Below are 18751 nucleotides of genomic sequence, written 5' to 3' on the forward strand. Positions count from 1 at the left end.
CACCCACACGGGCTCACATCCACCCCGGGGCCTCAGCCCCAGCTCCAGGGGCACTTTCCTCCCTGCCACAGATGCTGCTCAGAGCTCATTTTGCTATGCCAACAAAAAAACCCAAACCCTGGGGCTGCCACAGCCACCGCAACATCCAAATGATCTCGCCTTGAGAGCCAGTTTCATTGGCTGACTCTGTCAGTAGGAACCTCCATCAGAAATAGCCCATTTTGCTTCTCCAAATGGGGACACCAGCTTTACAGGCCATTTTGCAGAGTCAGTGTGGTCCACCTGTGTTATTTCAGAGGATTCTTACATCAGGTGCATCTCTGCAGTGCCACTGACACTCAAGTAAATGCATTCCTGATGCCCCATCCCAGAAACTGCCAGGCACGAAACAGGAGGTTTGTGATGCTGAAAGCTCAGGCTTGGTGACACAGAGAAAGTAGCTTGGACTAGGAAAGAAATACGTTAGACTATGAGGATGTTAAACAATCATCTTCAGATTTTAGACAAGTTTCCCAGTGAGAAGAATCAGTGGGGAGATCATCTTGCAAAATGTCTTTTAGTAGCTCCTGCAGAAACCTTGTTTTGTTAGGCCGGGATGTGGGGTTGGTTTGGGTTTTTCTTGCAAGGTAACATTAGACTTGATGCACTTGCTTTATATTTCCAGCTCATCCTCACAGCCAGATGAGCTGCAACAACATAAATCCCAAAGCAAATTGTTGCTGGAGATTGCAGAATTTTCATCTGTGGTGAGGCTGTAGTCCTCTGGGAATTCCCTTCCCATGTGCAGAAACCTCCAGCTGCTGCTCCCAGTGCAGGGTCCCCCTGTGCTCACAGGCCTCTGCAGCCACTGCAGAATTTGCCTCTTACCATGGCTGCCGTTTCCCTGAAGTAAGGAGTTTCTCCTTCCACCATCCCGATGGTCACAGTGCCAAAGGCCCAATGTCCACCTTGGGGCCATAAGGAGATCTGGTCACAACTTCTGGGGCCATCCAGTGAGCAGTGCCCACCATGGAGCTGCGCTGGTCCTGCTCAGGGCTGAGCTGAGCGCAGAGGCCAAAATCAGCTGAGGACAGAAACAAACCCTGTCAAAGGCAGCTGGAATGAGGAAACCAAGCACCAAGACTCCCCACTCTTACTCTGAGAGTGCAGTCGTGAAGTCAGCTGGAAAAGCCCTCAGGGCTGTAGCCAAGTAAAGATGGAACTGGACCCTTCAAGAAACCATTGAGGAAGGTGTGGGGTATGTGAGAGAGAAGAGGGGAAGGAGGCGGGAGGAGGAGCAGGGGGGGTGGAGAGGAGGAGCGGGGGCGGGGATGGGGGCGGGGAGCGATTTACCCGGGGGAAGAGAAGGGGGAGATGAGGAGAGGAGCAGAAACAAGAAAAGTAGCGGGGACCCCCCGGCCTTCATCGAGGTGTCCAGGGGGAGCCAGGAAGATGTGGAACACGCAGCCAGGTGTGTTCCCAACACGGAGGTGTTTGACTATGGGGGTCACCCGGGATTATCCAGCGTGGATCCTCCCACGGGGGATGGAGATGGAGCGGCGCACGGAGCTCGTCCCGCACCGGGCACTGCGGGATCCGCGGGCAGCGACCCCTCCCCCCGGGCCCAGCCCCACCCTTTGTCCCCCTCCCTTTGCCCAAATCCGTCCCATCGCCCCCCCCCCCCCAAACCCCTTTCCATCGCCCCCCAATAAACGGCCCCGGGCCCAACTGGGAAGTTTTATTGGGAGCACTGGGAGCAGGCACTGGGCGGGGGCAGAGCGCCAGCGGGGCTGGGGGGGACACGGGACCCCCCAAAATCAGCGGAGCGGGGACGGAGCGGGGGGTCCCGGCCGGGCCCGAGCCCACGGGGAGGGGCTGCGGCCGCCGCAGGAGCTCTGTGGGCAGAGAAAAGGGGGTGACACCGGGCTGGGGGCCCCGGCGGGAGGGCACACGCTCCGCCACGGCGGGGACGCCACCCCCGGCACCCGCCCTGACCTTCTTGCGCAGAGAGAAGCCGAGCCCCAGCGCCAGGAAGACGAAGCCCAAGACGAAGCCCCCGATTCCCGTCAGCATCTTGCTGCGGGAGGCGTCCGGCGGCATCTCTAGGGGGTCCGCAGGGCTCAGCACTCCCAAAACCTCTCACCGACACCCCGAGCCCCTCCCAGCCCTCCCTGTGGCCCCCGGCCCAGTCAGGGCCCCCTGAAACCTCCCCCCGATCCCTTTTTGTCCTGGCCAGGAGCCACCAAAGCCCCTCCCGTCCCTCTCAGCATCCCACAGCCCCCTCCCAGGTGCCCCCAGCGCCCCAGGACCCCCAAAGCCTCTCGCAGTCCCTTGACAGCCCCAGCAGGACTCAGCCAGAGCCCTCCCAGGCTGTGCCCAGCACAACCGAGCTCATGGCGAGCCCCGCTTTGCCATTGCCGATCTCCTTCCAGCCCCTCGGGGTCGCTGCGATCCCTCCCAGTCACACCCAGCGCCCCCAAACTCCCTCCCAGTCACACCCAGCACCCCCAAACTCCCTCCCAGTGCCCACCAGGACCCCGCCAAGCCCATCCCACCCTCCCCAGCATCCCCCAAATCCCTTCCCAGCCCTCTCCAAGCCCCCAGCCCCTCTCCCAGTCCCAGCCCGGCTCTCTCCAGCTCCCTCCCAGTGGCTCCCAGCACAGCCCAGCGGCTCTGCCAGCGCCCCCAGGGGCTCCCCCGTACCCCAGTGCCGCCTCAGGGGCTGCTCCACGCTGACGTGCTCCACCTGGCAGCTGTAGCTGAGCCCGCACCGGGGGGGGGGGGGTTTCCAGCAGCACCAGCAGCTGGTAGGTCCAGTTCCCGTTGGGGACCACGTCGGTGGCCACCACATGCTCTGAGAGCTCCTGCTGGCCCTGGAACCACCTCACCTGGATGGCAGCAGGGTAGAAATCCATCACGGAGCAGAGCAGGCGGCCGGGGTCGGGCTGGGAGCTCGAGGGGGGCACCAACGAGATGGACACGCTGGGGGGCAGTGGGGGAAGGAGAGAGAGCGGGGACACACTGGGATCAGCTGGGGGGCACTGGGAGAGAGAGGGGAGGGCTGGGGTGGGCTGGAGAGGGAGTGGGAGTGGACTGGGAGGGACTGGGGATGGACTGGGGATGGAGTGGGAGAGACTGGGGATAGACTGGGGATGGAGTGGGAGAGACTGGGGATGGACTGGGATGGAGTGGGAGAGACTAGGGATGGACTGGAAGGGACTGGAATGGACTGGGAATATACTGGGAGGCACTAGAAATAGACTGGGAGGGAGATTAGTGGCACTGAGAGAGGTGGGAGGGGATGGGGGGTAGTTGGAGAGAGGGTGGAGGTCTGGGAATGAACTGGGAATGAACTGGGATTGACTGGATATTGACTTGGAGGGGCTGGGTGGAACTCGGAAGGACTGGGAGGGACTGGGGCAGCATTGAGAGAAATAGGAAGGGGTGAGGGGCCAAGGGATTGAGGATTGTGATCCGGGAATGAACTGGGAATGGACAAGGAATGACCTGAGTAGAAGTGGGAGGGACTGAGAAGGCACTGGGAGGGATCTGGGAATGGACTGGGAGGGACTGGGACGGCCTTGGAGGAACTTTCATAGAACTGGGATGAAGTGCGCGGCACTGGGAGGCCGAGTCCAGCGCGGGGTACTCGGCGCTGCGGATCTGCCCGGCAACAGATGAGTCATCATACAGACGCGACCTGATTGGCTGAAAAGCGTCAGCTTTACGCGTCTCTTAAATGGACGCGCGGGGGGGACACTGGGAGGGATAAGGGGGTCACTGAGGGCGACAAGGGGCCCCGGGGATGGGCACAAGGAGGGCTGAGGGCTCTGGGGCGAATTCCCAGGGAGATTTTGAGGGGCTTCAGGGTCATTGGCAGGGCAGGGCCCGAGGGGACACGCTCGGCCCCGTGCTCACCTCGGCGCTCCGTGATGAACGGGGTAGACCCCTCGTACCAGACTCTGCAGAACCACTCCCCCGAAGTCCTTTGGTACTCCTGCCACATCGGGTCGTTGTTTAAACGCCTGGCATTCATCGCCCCATACGAGTTGAACCCCACGTACAGCCCCACGTCGCTGTCGTACACCAGATACTGCTCCCGATTGTAGACGAGCGTCTCCACGGACCTTATCTTCTGCGTGCCGTTAATGAAGTAACATTCCTGCTTTCCCATGTGCAGGAACACCGCTGTAAGTGCAGGACACAGCTCAGGGGGTGCCCCAGCACCCCTAGCACCCGCAGAGCTCCGAGGGTCACCCTGGATTCCCCGCTCCACACCCGCTGTGCCCCACGGCCGCCATGGGACTCTCCTGCCCGCGCTGCCGCTTCCTCTTTGCCACCCTTCCCCCATTTCCCCTTCCACATCCTCTCCCCTCCCACTCCGGCCGCACCAAAATCAATTTTAGGTCCCTATTCCCCATTTTCCCAAAAATTCCCCAAACCCCAGACCCCTCATGCTCAGATATGGTGTCCCACCTCCCATTTTCCCCCATTCCCCACCCTCTCCCACCCCTCCCTCTCCTCCCCTCACCCCTCAGCCTCTCCCGCTCTCCCTTTGGGGAGTCCCCTCCTCCTCCTCCCCCTCCATTCCGGGCTCCCTCCTTCGCCCCCTTTTACCCATTTTCCCCCCGTCCCAGCGCCTCCCGCCCCCCGCTCACCCGAGAGCTCCGCGCCCGCACTCGGGGGGGCTCCCAGCACCACCAGTGCCACCAGCAGGGCCCCGGCTGCCGCCCCTCGCTCCATGGCCGGGGCCGGGCAGGGAGCAGCAGCCCCAAAGCAGCCGCGCTGCGCTGGGAGCGCCAGTGCGGAGCAGGGCGGGCTCGGCAGCGCCGCGCGCTCTCATTGGCTGCCGCCGCTTCTGGGCAGCGATCGGCCACGGGCTCTGCCCGGCAACCGATGAGGCAATACAACGCCCCGAGCTCTCATTGGCTAAGACGCCTCCTGCCTGCGCTCCCATTGGCTGAGGCCTTTCCGGGACGCTGCAGCCCCGGGCTGGGGGTTTTTTGGGAAGGGGGAACCTTGAGGCGCTGGGCAGGTGGGGCGGGGATGGAGAGACGCGGGCTGTGGTGGACCAGCCAATCAGAGCCGTTCTTTTCATATTTAACCCCAATTTTTTGGTTACTGAGCTCGTTCAGGATTTTCTGTTCGGATCCCTTTGTCCCGCTGTCCTGGTTTGAAAAGGAAGTGAGTTTTTTGGGATCAAACCAATGTGTGGTTTTATCAAACTAATAGGTCAAACCAATAGGTCCTCAGATTTGAATTTTGGCACCTGGTGTGGCCACTGCGGACATGGATATGCCTCTGAGCACACAGGGGGTTAAAAGCAGAGAACTCCCAGGGAAAGCTCTCTTGGTTCAGGTGGGTGAAAGGTTCAGAGCTGCCCTGCCCGGCTGCGGGCTGGGTGCGGGAGGGGAAGCCATGCGGCCGGGTGAGGGGAGCCGGGCCTTGGACAGAGAAGGGAGGTGAAGGCCCCTGCAGGATGGAAGGGTGGTTTAGCAGTGTCAATTGTCTCCTGCAATCTGCCATCAGGGACCTGGCCAGGTGAGTTTTGTTTCCAGGGAAAATGGCTGGCGTTGCTGTTCAGGGGCCTGTGTCCCGGAGTGGCCAGCTGGCTGCTGAAATTCCACATTGCACAGGATGCCTCCCAGACTCAAGCTGGCACCAGAGTCCACTTGGGTTGGTTTGACAGTGCCAAGTGGCTCCTGCAATCTGCCATCAGCAACCTGGCCTGATGAGTTTTGTGTGCAAGGAACAATGGTGGCATTGGTGTTCGGGTGCCTGTGGTGCTGAGTGCCCGGCCGTCTGCTGGGGTTCTGAAATCCAGGTCGCCCCTGCCCCGTCCCTCACTTCCCCCACTGCCCACCGGTGACTCCCTGCAGCAGCTCGTGGGATCCTGGACATGGCTCTGGGAGACACACAGACATTGCTGAGGGGCAAAGATGGGGGGCTGGACAGCTGGAGAGCTGACCCTGAGGGTTGGGGTGCACAGGACACGGGGTACCACGCAGGGTTAGGGTACACATGCCACCCTCATAGTGGGACAGCCCCAGAGCCCTCCCAGCAGCTGCAGGCAGTTACCCCAATTGGAAGGCAGAGATGAGGTTGGAGGCCACAGAGTTACAGGTAGGAGTTGAACAGCCTTTTAGAGGTTTTATTAGGTTTTTTTTCCAGGATTTTTAAAGGGTATTTTAGAGGGCTTTTTGCAGGAATTTTTTAGGAATTCTCTGGCAATGTTTAGGAACATTTAGGGCTTTTTCAGGACTTTTAAAAGAACATTTTAGGGCATTTTAAGGGCTGTCTTACTACTAATTGGAATTGTTAGGGGTGTTTTGGGATATTTTGGGGTTTTTTTTTAGGACTACTTAAAAGGTTTTAGGGCTTTTTGAGGAGTATTGAGGGTATATGGAGAACTTTTTTATGACTAGGGTATTTCTAGGGTTTTTGGGGGAATTTTTTCAGGCTTTTTTAGGGTCTTATCAGGGCATTTTCAAGATTTTAGGGGTATTCTCAGAGCTCTTTAAAAAATCTCTTAGTAGTCCCAAAAGGTTCTTTGGGGATTTTTAGGGATGTTTTCAGGGCTTTTTAAAAGTAGGGTATTTTTAGTGTATTCTGAGGTTATTTCGATGTTTTTGAGGGGTGTTTAGGACACTTTGAAAACTGCCTTTTTTAGGGAATTTAGAGGGTTTTTTAGGGTCCTTTCAGGACATGACAGAGGCTGAGGGGCAGCTTGAGGGGTACTGTGGGGGCTGGAGGGTGGCAGAGGCTGGGAGCTGAGGGAGGAGCAGGGAGAGGGCACAGTGGGTGACACACAGAGATGCTGAGGGTGGCAGAGGCAGCTGGAGGGTGACACTGAGAAGCTGGGGGCTGAGTGGCAAAGGAGAGGGATTAAGGGTGACACACAGGAGCTGAGGGGCAGCTGAGAGGGGCCTTGAGGGGCAGAGGGGGGGTTTGAGGGTGACAGACAGAGCCTGAGGGGTTGAGGGAGGGCTTGAGGGGTCAAGGGAGAAGGCTTGAGGGCTGCACAGTGCACTGGAGATCAGGGCTACAGGGAACAGTTTAGGAGGTAAGTTAGGGTACAGGTGCACCAGCCCTCAGCCCAGCCCTAAGCTCAGCCTAAGCAGCCCCCCTAACAACAGCACAGCCTTTTCCTCAACAGCAGCACAACACAGCAACCCTGACAGCGAGACCAGAGCGGAACCCTCCTGGTGGGACCGGACAGCAACCCTCACACGAGGACAATGACAGAACTCTCAGAGGACAAGATCCATGGCTAAAAGGCAGGCAAGGCATCTGAGGGTTAGAGAGATAGGTGGGGTGTCACAGACATCTTTTCATAAAAAACCTTTCTTTAGGATTTTTCTCCCTTCTGAGAAGCTGTGGCCTCAGCAACAAAGTGTAAACAATAGTTATCTGCCGCTGTGGAATGCAACAGGTGCATCCGTGATTGGTCTCCTGTGGATGTTTGGATTTACTGACCATTCCTGGCAGAGCTGATCTCACTTTCTGCCGGGGCACAGACCTTTGTTATTCATTCTTTTCTATTCTTAGCTTAGCTAGCCTTCTGAGAACTTTTCCTTCTATTCTTTGTAGTAGAGTAATAACGTAATAGCTATCATAAAATAATAAATCAAGCCTTCTGAACATGAGGTCAACTTTCTTTTCTCTCTTTATACCCTGAAGACCCTTGTGACCACTGTGACAATTGGTGAACCCTGAGTGAGTGAGGAGGACAAAACCATCAATTGGTGACCCCTCGTCTGAAGAGCAAATTACTTGGAGAGACCCCCAGAGGAACAATTGCTGCACTGGGTAAACCCTGAATGTGTGGCATTGATGGTTGCTTCACAAGTGACCACAGAAGTGCATTCTAGCCAAGAGCTGAAGAACTGAAAATCCTGATTTGGAGTTCACAGCAAGGCTGACCACAAAGAGAACCTTCTGAAAAGCCTCCAGGAAGATGTTTGGAAAGTGCAGCAGCACTTTCCAGCAGTGGGGCTGGCCAGAGCATGCTGGACTCTTTCAAAAGGTGCTGTTGGCTTTTCCCTTCCTGAAAATGTGGCCCTTTGTAGTTTGTGGCTACTTATGTGGAGTGCTTCCCCCATAGAGGAGGAGGTTCGGTTCTCCCCTTCAGAGGAGAAGCTTATTGCCCTCTGTCAAAAATGGGGTGAAGAGGATGGACTTTGCCTATTGGAGACAGATTTCTATGAGTTTTTTTGATGGGCAAAGCTTTTTGGGTTCTTTACGGATGTGCTCCGTGCCCTTGATGCTTTCGTATGGGAGTGCATGGACTGCATTTTCCAATTAGTTTTGGACCGCGGGTTTGGATACCCCCAGATTTATCCAGCATTTAGGATGTACTTTCCAGTTTTGAACCGGAGAGCAGCTGTTTTTCCCTGGATTGCCAACTGCAATGGGCTCGTCCCATTTCCTCTGACTCCAGTGGGAGAAGATCCTTTGGAGGGGGATGATTTGTTGCTTCCCAGCCCCCCTGCATCCCGGCAGTGGGGGGGAAAGTTTCGCCAGGAGCCGAAGATTATTTTACTGCGTCTTTGGAGCATGGTCAGATGCAGCCATCCCTTCCTCCTCCTTCTCTCTCTCCGGGGGGATGGGAGTGGGCTGCACTGGTCCTTACAGCCCTGCAGGCCCCGCCCTGGCCGGCCTCCTGGGCCCTGCCCCGCTCAGAGATGGGGGCAGCACCGGTCTCTGAGGTCCCGCCTGCCAGGCCTGCAGGGCCTCCTCCCCGACCCGCCCCGCAGCCGCCTCCCCGGGTGGTCCTGCCCGTGGCTTCCCCGCCTGCGCCTGAGAGCTCAGAAACACCGCTCCCTGCGGCTGCGTCGCTGTTGGTAGGAGACGCCCTTGGCGACACCAGCGACTCGGCACCGCCCCCCCGGCAGTCCTGCTGCGTCCACCAGCCCCCTCTCCGGCCCCACCGCCTCAAACCGAGCCGGTGCCTGTTCAGGATGATGCTGAAGATGGCACCGAACCCACAGGACCCTTGGAGCAGCCCACAGCTGCTCCTGCACCCAGCGTGGCTTCTCCCCCGAGTTTTTCGGGCTGTCCCGGGGCTGCCCCTGCGGGGGAAGCTGGGACAGGGGAAGAGGGCGCCGGCCTCCCTTTCCGTGGAGGAGGCATGGCCCGACATTGGCCTGCATTGCATGGCCCGAATGCATGGCCTGCATTCAAAATCAGCATTCTTGGCGGGTTGGGGAGTGTTTGGTCGGTTGCTTTCCCTTGGGGGGTGCAAATCGCTCTGCTGCCCCTCTCGCACCCCAGTGGCAAGGGGCAGGTGGGTGCCGAGAGTTCTGCCTTTGGTCCCCAGCCCAGAGGGGGTGGTGCCGTGAGGCAGATGGGAGACACTCCTGTTGCATTGCATTAAGGAGGGCACAGCGGGAAGCGATCATGGCTTGTTTGCTGTGGAGAAAAAACATTCCTAGACACGAGATGAGGGTTCTTGGGGCTTCTTCTATTTCCCTGCTGCTGGCATGCCTTGGTGATTTTGGGGAAAAGAAGCATTTGGTCACCATTCCATTGGCAGCGTGGGGCCAGGCTGTGGGAAGGCAGAGCCCGCCTGCCATGTTGGGCCTGGGCTGTTGGGCTCGGGTCCCTGGGCCAGGGCCACCTCCCAGCCTCCTGATGGGTTTGGTGGTTTTGCTTCTCCCTATCGGTCCTGGCCCGCCTTTCTGTGGGCCAGATCTGGGGTTCCTGATCCCTCCACATGGGCCAGGGCTCCCCAGGGACTTTCTTTGGCTGCTCTGCTGCTGCTGCTCTTTTTGATCACCAAAAAAAAAAAAAAAAAAACAAAAAAACGAAAAGCGTTGAAATAGCTGGCAGCAGCTCTGAAGCATTGAAGGGCCAAAAATTAGCTTCAGCCCAAAGTTATTCAATAAAGGGCTGTGGCAGGACATTCCAGAAGTTGTCTCAAATAGTTTGAAATTGTTTGATGACTGTCAATGGCTTTTGATAACTATTGATGGACTTTTCTGCAGCGAGCCTGTTTCAGGACCAAAAAGGACTTTCAGAGATGGCAAAGAGGAACATCTTCAGTCCATGGACTTTTTCCTGAAACTCAGCTGTTTGGGCTTGAACTTCCTTTGCATTGTTTTTGCATTTTCTTATATTGTAAAATTGTTTTGGTGATTTGATAGAATTGTATGTTCTACAGGTGAAGAGATTCCCTGTTCATTCCACACCAGCACTTGAGTGAAGTTTTGATTGGCAACAGATAACCACAATAATTTTCTCTGCTGTGCAGAGAAAATTACAAACACTTTTTCTTTTTAATTAAACTAAATTAAAAAGCTGACATGTCACAGACATCTTTTCATTAAAATCCTTTTGTTAGGATTTTTCCTGCTGAAGCTGAGAAGTTTCAGCAACAAATGTAAACAATGGTTATCTGCTGCTGTGGAATGCAACAGGTGGATCCATGATTGGTCTCTGGTGGATGTTTGGATTTACTGACCACTCACAGCAGAGCTGTTCTTGCTTTCTGCCGGGACACAGCACCTTTGTTATTCATTCCTTTCCTATTCTTAGCTTAGCTAGCCTTCTGAGAACCCTCTTTCTATTCTTTTTAGTATAGTCATAATGTAATATATATCATAAAATAATAAATCAAGCCTTCTGAACATGAGGTCAACATTCTCGCCTCTCTCTTCATCCTGCAACCATTGTGACCACTGTCACACACCAATTCTCCCATACAAGCACTGAGCAAAGAAGCTGGGTTCCCAATGTTAGTTACTGCAATTTCTATATCATCCTGTTCCCCCATTATGGATTGGTATTTCAGGAATCTCTGTGGGGAGAGCCAATGTCCCTCCTTTACTTCCAGCACTGCAGACACTGTGTGGGACACCAGCACTGTCATCTTCTGGCCCAGGGTGAACTTGTGTGCTTCCTGGATGTTCACTGCCACTGCCACAACAGCTCTGGGGCGTCCTGGCCACCCCTTAGCTGCTGCATCCAGCTGCTTAGAGAGGTAGGGTGTCGCAATACTACACAAAATGAACGACACTCAAACCCTGAGATGTCCAAGGCAAAAAAGGCACAATTTTTTCTGGACCTCGATATTTATAAAATTCCAAAAGCATCCATGGATTGGAAGATGAAATTGCCACCTCTCCAACCACACTGGTCAAACCAACAGTCCATCAATTTTCTCCTCCTCCAGAAAGGACTGCAAAACAATCATTATTTACATGGAAAGTGTGTAAAAAACTCCATTACAAAAATGTAAACATCAGAAGGCTTAGAAGAACCTTCAAAGAACAGGGTGACATCTCACCCTTTTTCCTTTAAAAAAAAAATAAAGAAGGAAAAACAATGTTAAAAGGAAAAATGAACAACATTCAGGGTACACTCATGGAGGAATCATCGGAGTGATCACTCACACCATCTGTATCTGAGTCATCACTCAACGATTCATCCACTTGATGACTTTCAGTTTGGTCACGGTTTCCATTTTGCCCGTGTGCTGGATTCTGTCTCTGCAGTCGCAGGTCAGGACGAACACGCTTCAAAGGTACCCAGCATAGCCCAGTATCTGTGGATACACAAGCATACCCACGCCCCGAAGTGATAAGGTCATAGAGACCTTCCCACTGTTTGGTGACTAAATTCCACATCTGAACCTTTGCTTGAGGCTGACATGTCTCATCCAGAGCCTGCAACGAAAGGTGATGATTCAAAATGACAGGATTTTTTGAGTTCTGTGGCACAGTAAGATGATTGATGGTGTACAAAGCTTTTGCCAACTGACTGTGTGGGGTTTTACCCTACATTCCCCATTTTTGTTTCTGAAGAACCCGCTTCAGAGTACCACAAGCATCTTCTACAATAGCCTGACCAGTCGGAGCATGAGGGATACCAAACCTGTGCGACACACCCCACAATTGCAGGAACTGCCACATCTTCTGTGATGCATAAGCAGGACCATTGTCTCCTTTCCACAAATCATACAGAGGAGACAGTTGTGTGTTGGTCAGTCCCAAGTACGGACGTAACCAAGTGATGACACCTACCAGTTTCTGGGTCTTCAGATTCAGTGTCTTCACCAAATGTACAAATTGCACCTCCTGGTGTCGGATTGTCTATTCCAGAATTTTGACCCCCAAATACTTCCAAGGAGGTCGTTGTTGAACCTTTTCTGGAGCCACCTGCAGCCCATGAGAATACAAAGCATTGAGCAACTGAGGCTTAATCCTCAGCAGCTCGTCCTGGATGCAGCCACTAAAATGTCGTCCATATAGTAGTAAAGATGGGCATCAGAAAACTGCTTGTGAACTCCAGACAAGACACAGGCCACATACCATTGGCATATGGCCGGAGAATTTCGCATTCCTTGGTGCAAAACTTTCCATTGATATCACTGTGTGGGCTCAGCATTGTTAATTGCTGGCACCGAGAAGGCAAATTTTGGTCTGTCATCAGGATGCAAAGGAATTGCAAAAAACAATCCTTCAGATCCACGATGAGGACCGGCCAGTTTGCAGGAAGTATGGTGGGCAATGGCATGCCCGCCTGCAATGTTCCCATGCTTTCCATCATGGCATTGACCTTTTGGAGGCCTTGTAACAACTTCTATTTCCTGTATTTTATCTTGATGCAGAAGATAGGAGTGTTCCAGGGACTGGTAGAAGTCTCCAGATGACCCGGGTCCAACTGCTCCTGCACCAGATTTTGAAGGTGTCCTAGGGTGATGTTATGATGCTTGTGTCCCCATTCATGTGTTCTCTTAATGCTGGATATCATGTTCTGTGCCTTTAAGACTGGCTCCGAAGAGTGAAAGTTTTGTTTGGGATTCTTATCAGCCTGGCGGGACACAGAGAGACTGCAGGTCTTGATTTTGCTGCTTTTGCTTTTTGCTTCGCTCTCTCTCTCTCTGCTCTTGCTTCTGCTTGCTTTTGCTCCTGCTCATTAACTAGTTTAGCTAAACAGTCCAAATTCCTTCCTGGACTGTTTGTCCTCTCCTCTTTTTCGACCATCTCAAACCTGCTCCGGAGTGGGACCTGGGAACATCGAGAGTTTGCACCTTGTGGCTGCAGCAGCTGCCCCAGCGCCGGAGGGACTGAGAACAGAGCGACCACCCCCGAGAGAGACTTTCTGAATTTGTCACCTTTTTCAGAGTGGTGTCATCCGGTATTGTTCATTCTGTGTGCTGGGGGTGCTGTGCCTGTTAAATAAACAGGTTCTTTCCACTTCTCTCTGAGGAATCCTTCCCAAACCGGTTGCGGGGAGGGGCCGTGTGGGTTTGCTTTCTGGAGGGACCCCCTTTGGAGATTCTCTACCAAATTTGCCCTAAACCAGGACAAAATTTGGCACCCAACACGTGGGGCTTGAGCGAGAGTGGAAAAACCCTGTTTTGAGTGCATTTTGGTTGCCATTACTCTGTGTTTGTATAAAGCAGTCAATAGCCATGCTTTTTGAATTCATAATGTCTGTTGGGGTGAAGGCTTGCATGCATTTCTGGTCCCGAGGGTTTTTTGAGATTTTAATAACTCCGTGGTCCCTAGGTTTATTTTCTTACCCAGAAATAGCTCTAGTATTGTCCCTAATATGTAGTTTTTATAGCAGAGGGGCAGTGACCAGAATAGCTATCCTGATGGGCTTGGTGGTAATCATGTGTAAAAAGTTTATAAACATGCTGAGGTCTGCCCCAGGTATGAATGGTTCATGGCTATGGTTATGCATCCAGTTTATTAGAGGAGGAGCAGCAGGGGATGAAGCTTTTCAGCCTTTGCTTTCCTTCTTCTCCTATGAATCTGTGGCATCACTATTGCAACAGATGTTGAGTTGATGTTGAGTTTCCCCTGAACGTTAAAGAGACCATCTTTCTGGTATTCAATCTGGTAACCTTCCTCTATACAGCCTGCTGCTTCTATAGGATGAGGGCTGAGATTTCTAGACGGGCTGATGAGACTCCTGACTCAGGAGTAGACCCCGGTGTGGAAAATCCTAAGTGGTGTGGGAAATGGAAGGATATGGTCCAAATCCTGAAGGAATTCTCTGACCCTATAGTCTGGGATTTTCCCCATGAGCAAATTCAGAACCCAGCTGAGGTGGGAAAATATCTGAAAGAGAAGTACCAGGATGAGCCTAAGGAGAGGAAGGTCATTGCAGTGAGCTGGGCCCTGGCTTGTGCTCATTGCTCACTGCTAGATCCTGTCGGGCAGCAGACAGAGGCAGGGGGGCAGGGAGATAAATCAGCAACTATCCCGGTGACTCAGGCTGCAGCCAACAGCCCAGGCTCGAAGCCAGCAGCTAAACCAGATAGTGAGCCTAAGCCAGAAGCTAAACCAGAAAATTATCCTGAACCAATGGCTGTTGCTGCCAGTACTAGAAGTGGGAAATGCACGGAAAAGACCAATTGACCAGTGGATGACGAGGATGATGATGATGAAGGAGAAGGAACCTCAATGCCTCCTGACATAAAATCAGGAGTCAAAGCAGCAGGTGCAAGATCAGATGCAAATATTGAGTCCTTTTCCCTGAAGGACCTTCGTGGCTTACGGAAGGATTCCATGTGGGGACGGGGTCTGTTTCTATTGCTGGTGTGACAGGGGGATCACAGGATTTTACTTTGGTGGAAGCTGAGGTGAGCCTGACTGGAAATGAATGGAAGAAACACCCTATTGTGACTGGCCAAGAAGCCCAATGCATTTTAGGTATAGACTTCCTCTGACGTGGCTATTTCAAAGACCCAAAGGGACTCAGATGGGCATTTGAAATAGCTGCTGTAGAGACAGAGGATGTCAAGCAGTTGAACAGCTTGCCTGGACTGTCAGAAAACCCATGTGCAGTAGGACTCCTGAAGGGAGAAGAGCAACAGGCGCCAATTGCCACTTCCATAGTGCATCGACGACAGTATAGAACCACTTGAGATGCTGTGATCCCCATTCAAAAGATAATCCAAGAGCTGGAGAGCCAAGGGGTGGTCAGCAAGACCCACTCACCCTTCAACAGCCCCATTTGGCCTGTGCGAAAATCTGAAGGAGAGTGGAGATTGACTGTGGACTATCGTGCATTGGATGAAGTGACTCCACCACTGAGCGCTGCTGTGCCTGACATATTAGAGCTCCAGTATGATCTTGAGTCCAAGGCAGCAAAGTGCTTTGCCACTATAGACATTGCCAATACATTTTTCTCCAGTCCTCTGGCAGGACAATGCACCTCAGTTTGCTTTCACATGGAGGGGAGTGCAGTACACCCGGAACCGACTACCCCAGGGGTGGAAGCGCAGCCCCACCATCTGCCATGGACTGATCCAAGCTGCACTGGAAAGGGGAGAGGCTCCAGAACATCTGCAGTATATTGATGACATCATTGTGTGGGGGAACACAGCTGTGGATGTGTTTGAGAAAGGGAAGGAAATCATCCAAATCCCCCTGGGAGCTGGTTTTGCCATGAAAAAGTCAAGGTAAAGGGACCAGCTCGTGAGATTCAGTTCCTGGGAGGGAAGTGGCAAGATGGACTGTAGTAAACCCCATACATTTAGCAAAAGCACCATGGAGAATCTAACAAAAGGAATGCTGACACAGCAGCAAGGAAGCTTCCTGACTCCATGGACATCTGCCCTATAAACTGCCTTTATAACCATGTAAGGCAATGCCATGGTGGCCTTTACCTATCGGTCATTTTATGGTCCCCCTAATCCCTTGCCATTGGTCAAGTTGGGATACTTGCCAAGCCTATAAAAGTAGCATGCTGTACCCTACTAGCTCAGAAGAAGAAGAGCTGAGACCCTTCGCGGACCCCCAAATAAAGCCTTCTCTGTGGAACAGCTTCTGCCTTCTCCTTCTCCTCTCTCCGTCTGCTGCTGCCTCAAGCCCGGGGCTCCACTACCCAGCAAGCAAAGAGATGAGGTCCTAAGAGCTGCTAATCACTGTAGAGCTGAATATCACAAGCCTTGCTAGAAAGGTAGCCCCCCGGCATTGGCCTGAGCTGGCTTCGGGACCCGGTCCCTCCTCAGGGACTGAGATCCTGAGCACCAAGGCTCTGCTTCATGATAAGGCTGATCGGAGGCCTTATTAATGGATGGCATCAGATTCCTACAGACATAATCAACAAGATCACAGTGATGTCTCCATCCACCAATAAGAAAGAAACACAAGCTTTCCTAGGTGCCATAGGTTTTTGGAGGATGCACATTCCTGAGTACAGTCAGATCATGAGCCCTCTTTACCTGGTCACCTGCAAGAAGAACGAGTTCCACTGGGGCCCTGAGCAGCAACAAGCCTTTGCACAGATCAAGCAGGAGATTGCTCATGCAGTTGCCCTCAGCCCAGTCAGGACAGGACCAGAGGTGAAGAACGTGCTCTACTCTGCAGCCAGGAACCATGGCTTGTCCTGGAGCCTTTGGCAGAAGGTGCCTGGGGAGACTCGAGGCCGACAACTGGGATTTTGGAGTCGAAGCTACAGAGGGTGAGAAGCCAACTACACTCCCACAGAGAAGGAAACATTGGCTGCCTATGAAGGAGTCCAGGCTGCCTCAGAGGTGATTGGCACGGAAGCACAACTCCTCCTGGCACCCCGACTACCGGTGCTGGGGTGGATGTTCAAAGGAAAGGTTCCCACCCCCCACCACACCACTGACGCTACATGGAGTAAACGGATTGCTCTTATCCCACAGTGCACCCGTACTGGAAACCTGAATCACCGTGGGATTTTGGAGATAATTACAAACTGGCTGGAAGGTGAGAACTTTGGTCTTACTGATGAAGAGCAACAAGAACCAGTGACACGGGCTGAAGAGGCTCCTCCCTATAACCAACTGCCCCCAGAGGAAACGCGCTACGCTCTTTTTACTGATGGTTCCTGTCACATTGCAGGGATGAACCAGAAGTGGAAAGCAGCCATATGGAGCCCCACATGACATGTTGCAGAGGCTGCTGAAGGAGAAGGTGGATAAAGTCAACTTACAGAACTCAAAGCTGTTCAGCTGGCCCTGGACATTGCTAAGGGAGAGAAATGGCCAAAGCTCTACCTCTACACTGATTCATGGACAGTAGCCAATGTTCTGTGGGGATGGCTGGAGAGGTGGAAAAAGGCCAACTGGCAGCGTAGGTGTCACGGTTTGATGCTGGCACAACGCCAGTGTCCCCATGAAAATATATGCTCCCTGGTGTCTGCTGTGAGATGTGACCAGGAATAAGCAAAGCAGGCCCCCACTTAGAAATAAAGAAAAGAAACCTTTATTAACTAAACTACAACTCCAAGTAACAAGAAACACACAGGGAAAATGAAAACTTTCCAGAAACATTTCCTCCCCCTCCCATCAAATTTCCAATACATCTACCCCCCAAATCTCCAACTCTCGGTCCATCACCATGCTTTAGGTAATCAATTCTCAGTTCATCAAGAGGGGAGGAGTCCCTCTTGTGCCATAGGCTTCCCCAGGAAACACCACTGAAACCTCGTGTGTTTCCACGTCACTCGTGGCACCGCCCTGAGAACATCTGCCGTCGTGACATCTTCCTTCCATGTCCAGCGCTCTCACCACTGCACATGGACCAGAGCTGCTTCTAGGGTTGTCCTTTTAAGGATGCTTTGTCCCGTTCCAAAAAGGGCACAGTCACACCTTTGGGACACCTATCCCCCCCAAATTTCACCCCTTGGGGCCGAGGGGTACCAACGCTGAACCCTCTTGGCTCTGAGCCATTGCCTCCCCCTGGATGCAGTCTCTGTGTCACAGGAAACATGGTTCTGTCCATGGCTATACAGGAAAAGTCCAGCTAAGGCCACTCCATCATCTCTTCCCACCTAAGATTCTTCTCTACTCTCCCGACATCTTTCACTTGCCCAGACCTTCACACTTGCACATTTCCTTCCTCCATTTCATCTCTTATCTCTGCTCTAGGAAAGGGTAATGTTCTGCAAAGATTTCCTTGTCCAAAAAAGGGTTAAAAGCTCGGGCTCTGCCCACCCAAAGCTCCCACAAGAGGCTGCATCCCCCCCCCCCCCCCCCCCCCCGCCCTTCTCCTCCGGCTGTGCTGCCAGCACAGGATATCAAATTTCACGGTGGCACAGGCGCTCTGTCTCTCTCTCTCTGTCTCCTGGGGGGGAGGTGTGGCTGCCCGATGCCTCTCCGTGCTCTTCCACCCTTCCATCCTCGGGCCAGGCCTACTTCACCCAGCCCCAAACCAGCCAGGAACTGGGCAGGGGCGGTCCAACCTGCTTCCCTCGCTGGAACCCAAGAGAGCTTCCCCCGGGAGTGCTCTGCTTTTTAACCCCTGTGTTCTCAGAGGCGTATCCAATGTCCCCAGTGGCCAAACCAGGTGCCAGTATTCAAATGTGAGCACCTATTGGCCTGACCACTTCATATCCCAGGAAACTAACTTCCTCTCAAACCACGACATCTATATAATCTCAGTCCAGTTTATCCCAGTCTGTAGGAACCCAGTCCATTTGATCCCAATCCATATTTGATCCCCGTCCATATTTGATCCCTGTCCATAGCTTATCCTAGTCCACATTTGATCCCAGTCCATAAAATCTGTCATATTTGATCCAGGCCATATTTGATCCCAGTCCAAAGTTGATCCGAGTCCACATTTGATCCCAGTCCAGTTTATCCCAGTCCATAGTTGATTTTAGTCCATATTTGATCCTAGTCCATTTTTTATCCCAATTCATATTTGATCCCAGCCTGTATTTGATCCCAGTCTATATAAGCTCAGTCCAGTTTATCTCACACTGTAGGATTCCAATCAATAATTGATCCCAGTGAATAGTTGACCCCAGTCCATATTTGATCCCAGTCCCTATTGATCCC

At 53.1% G+C, this 18751-nt stretch overlaps 1 pseudogene; it reads right to left on the bottom strand.

The window, feature by feature from the left end:
• LOC134432680 (zinc finger protein 850-like) overlaps positions 1–18751 on the bottom strand; it is a 589027-nt pseudogene that overhangs the window by 158037 nt on the left and 412239 nt on the right.

This window comes from Melospiza melodia, assembly GCF_035770615.1.
Source record: "Melospiza melodia melodia isolate bMelMel2 chromosome 7 unlocalized genomic scaffold, bMelMel2.pri SUPER_7_unloc_1, whole genome shotgun sequence".
In the NCBI taxonomy this organism is placed as follows: Eukaryota; Metazoa; Chordata; class Aves; order Passeriformes; family Passerellidae; genus Melospiza; species Melospiza melodia.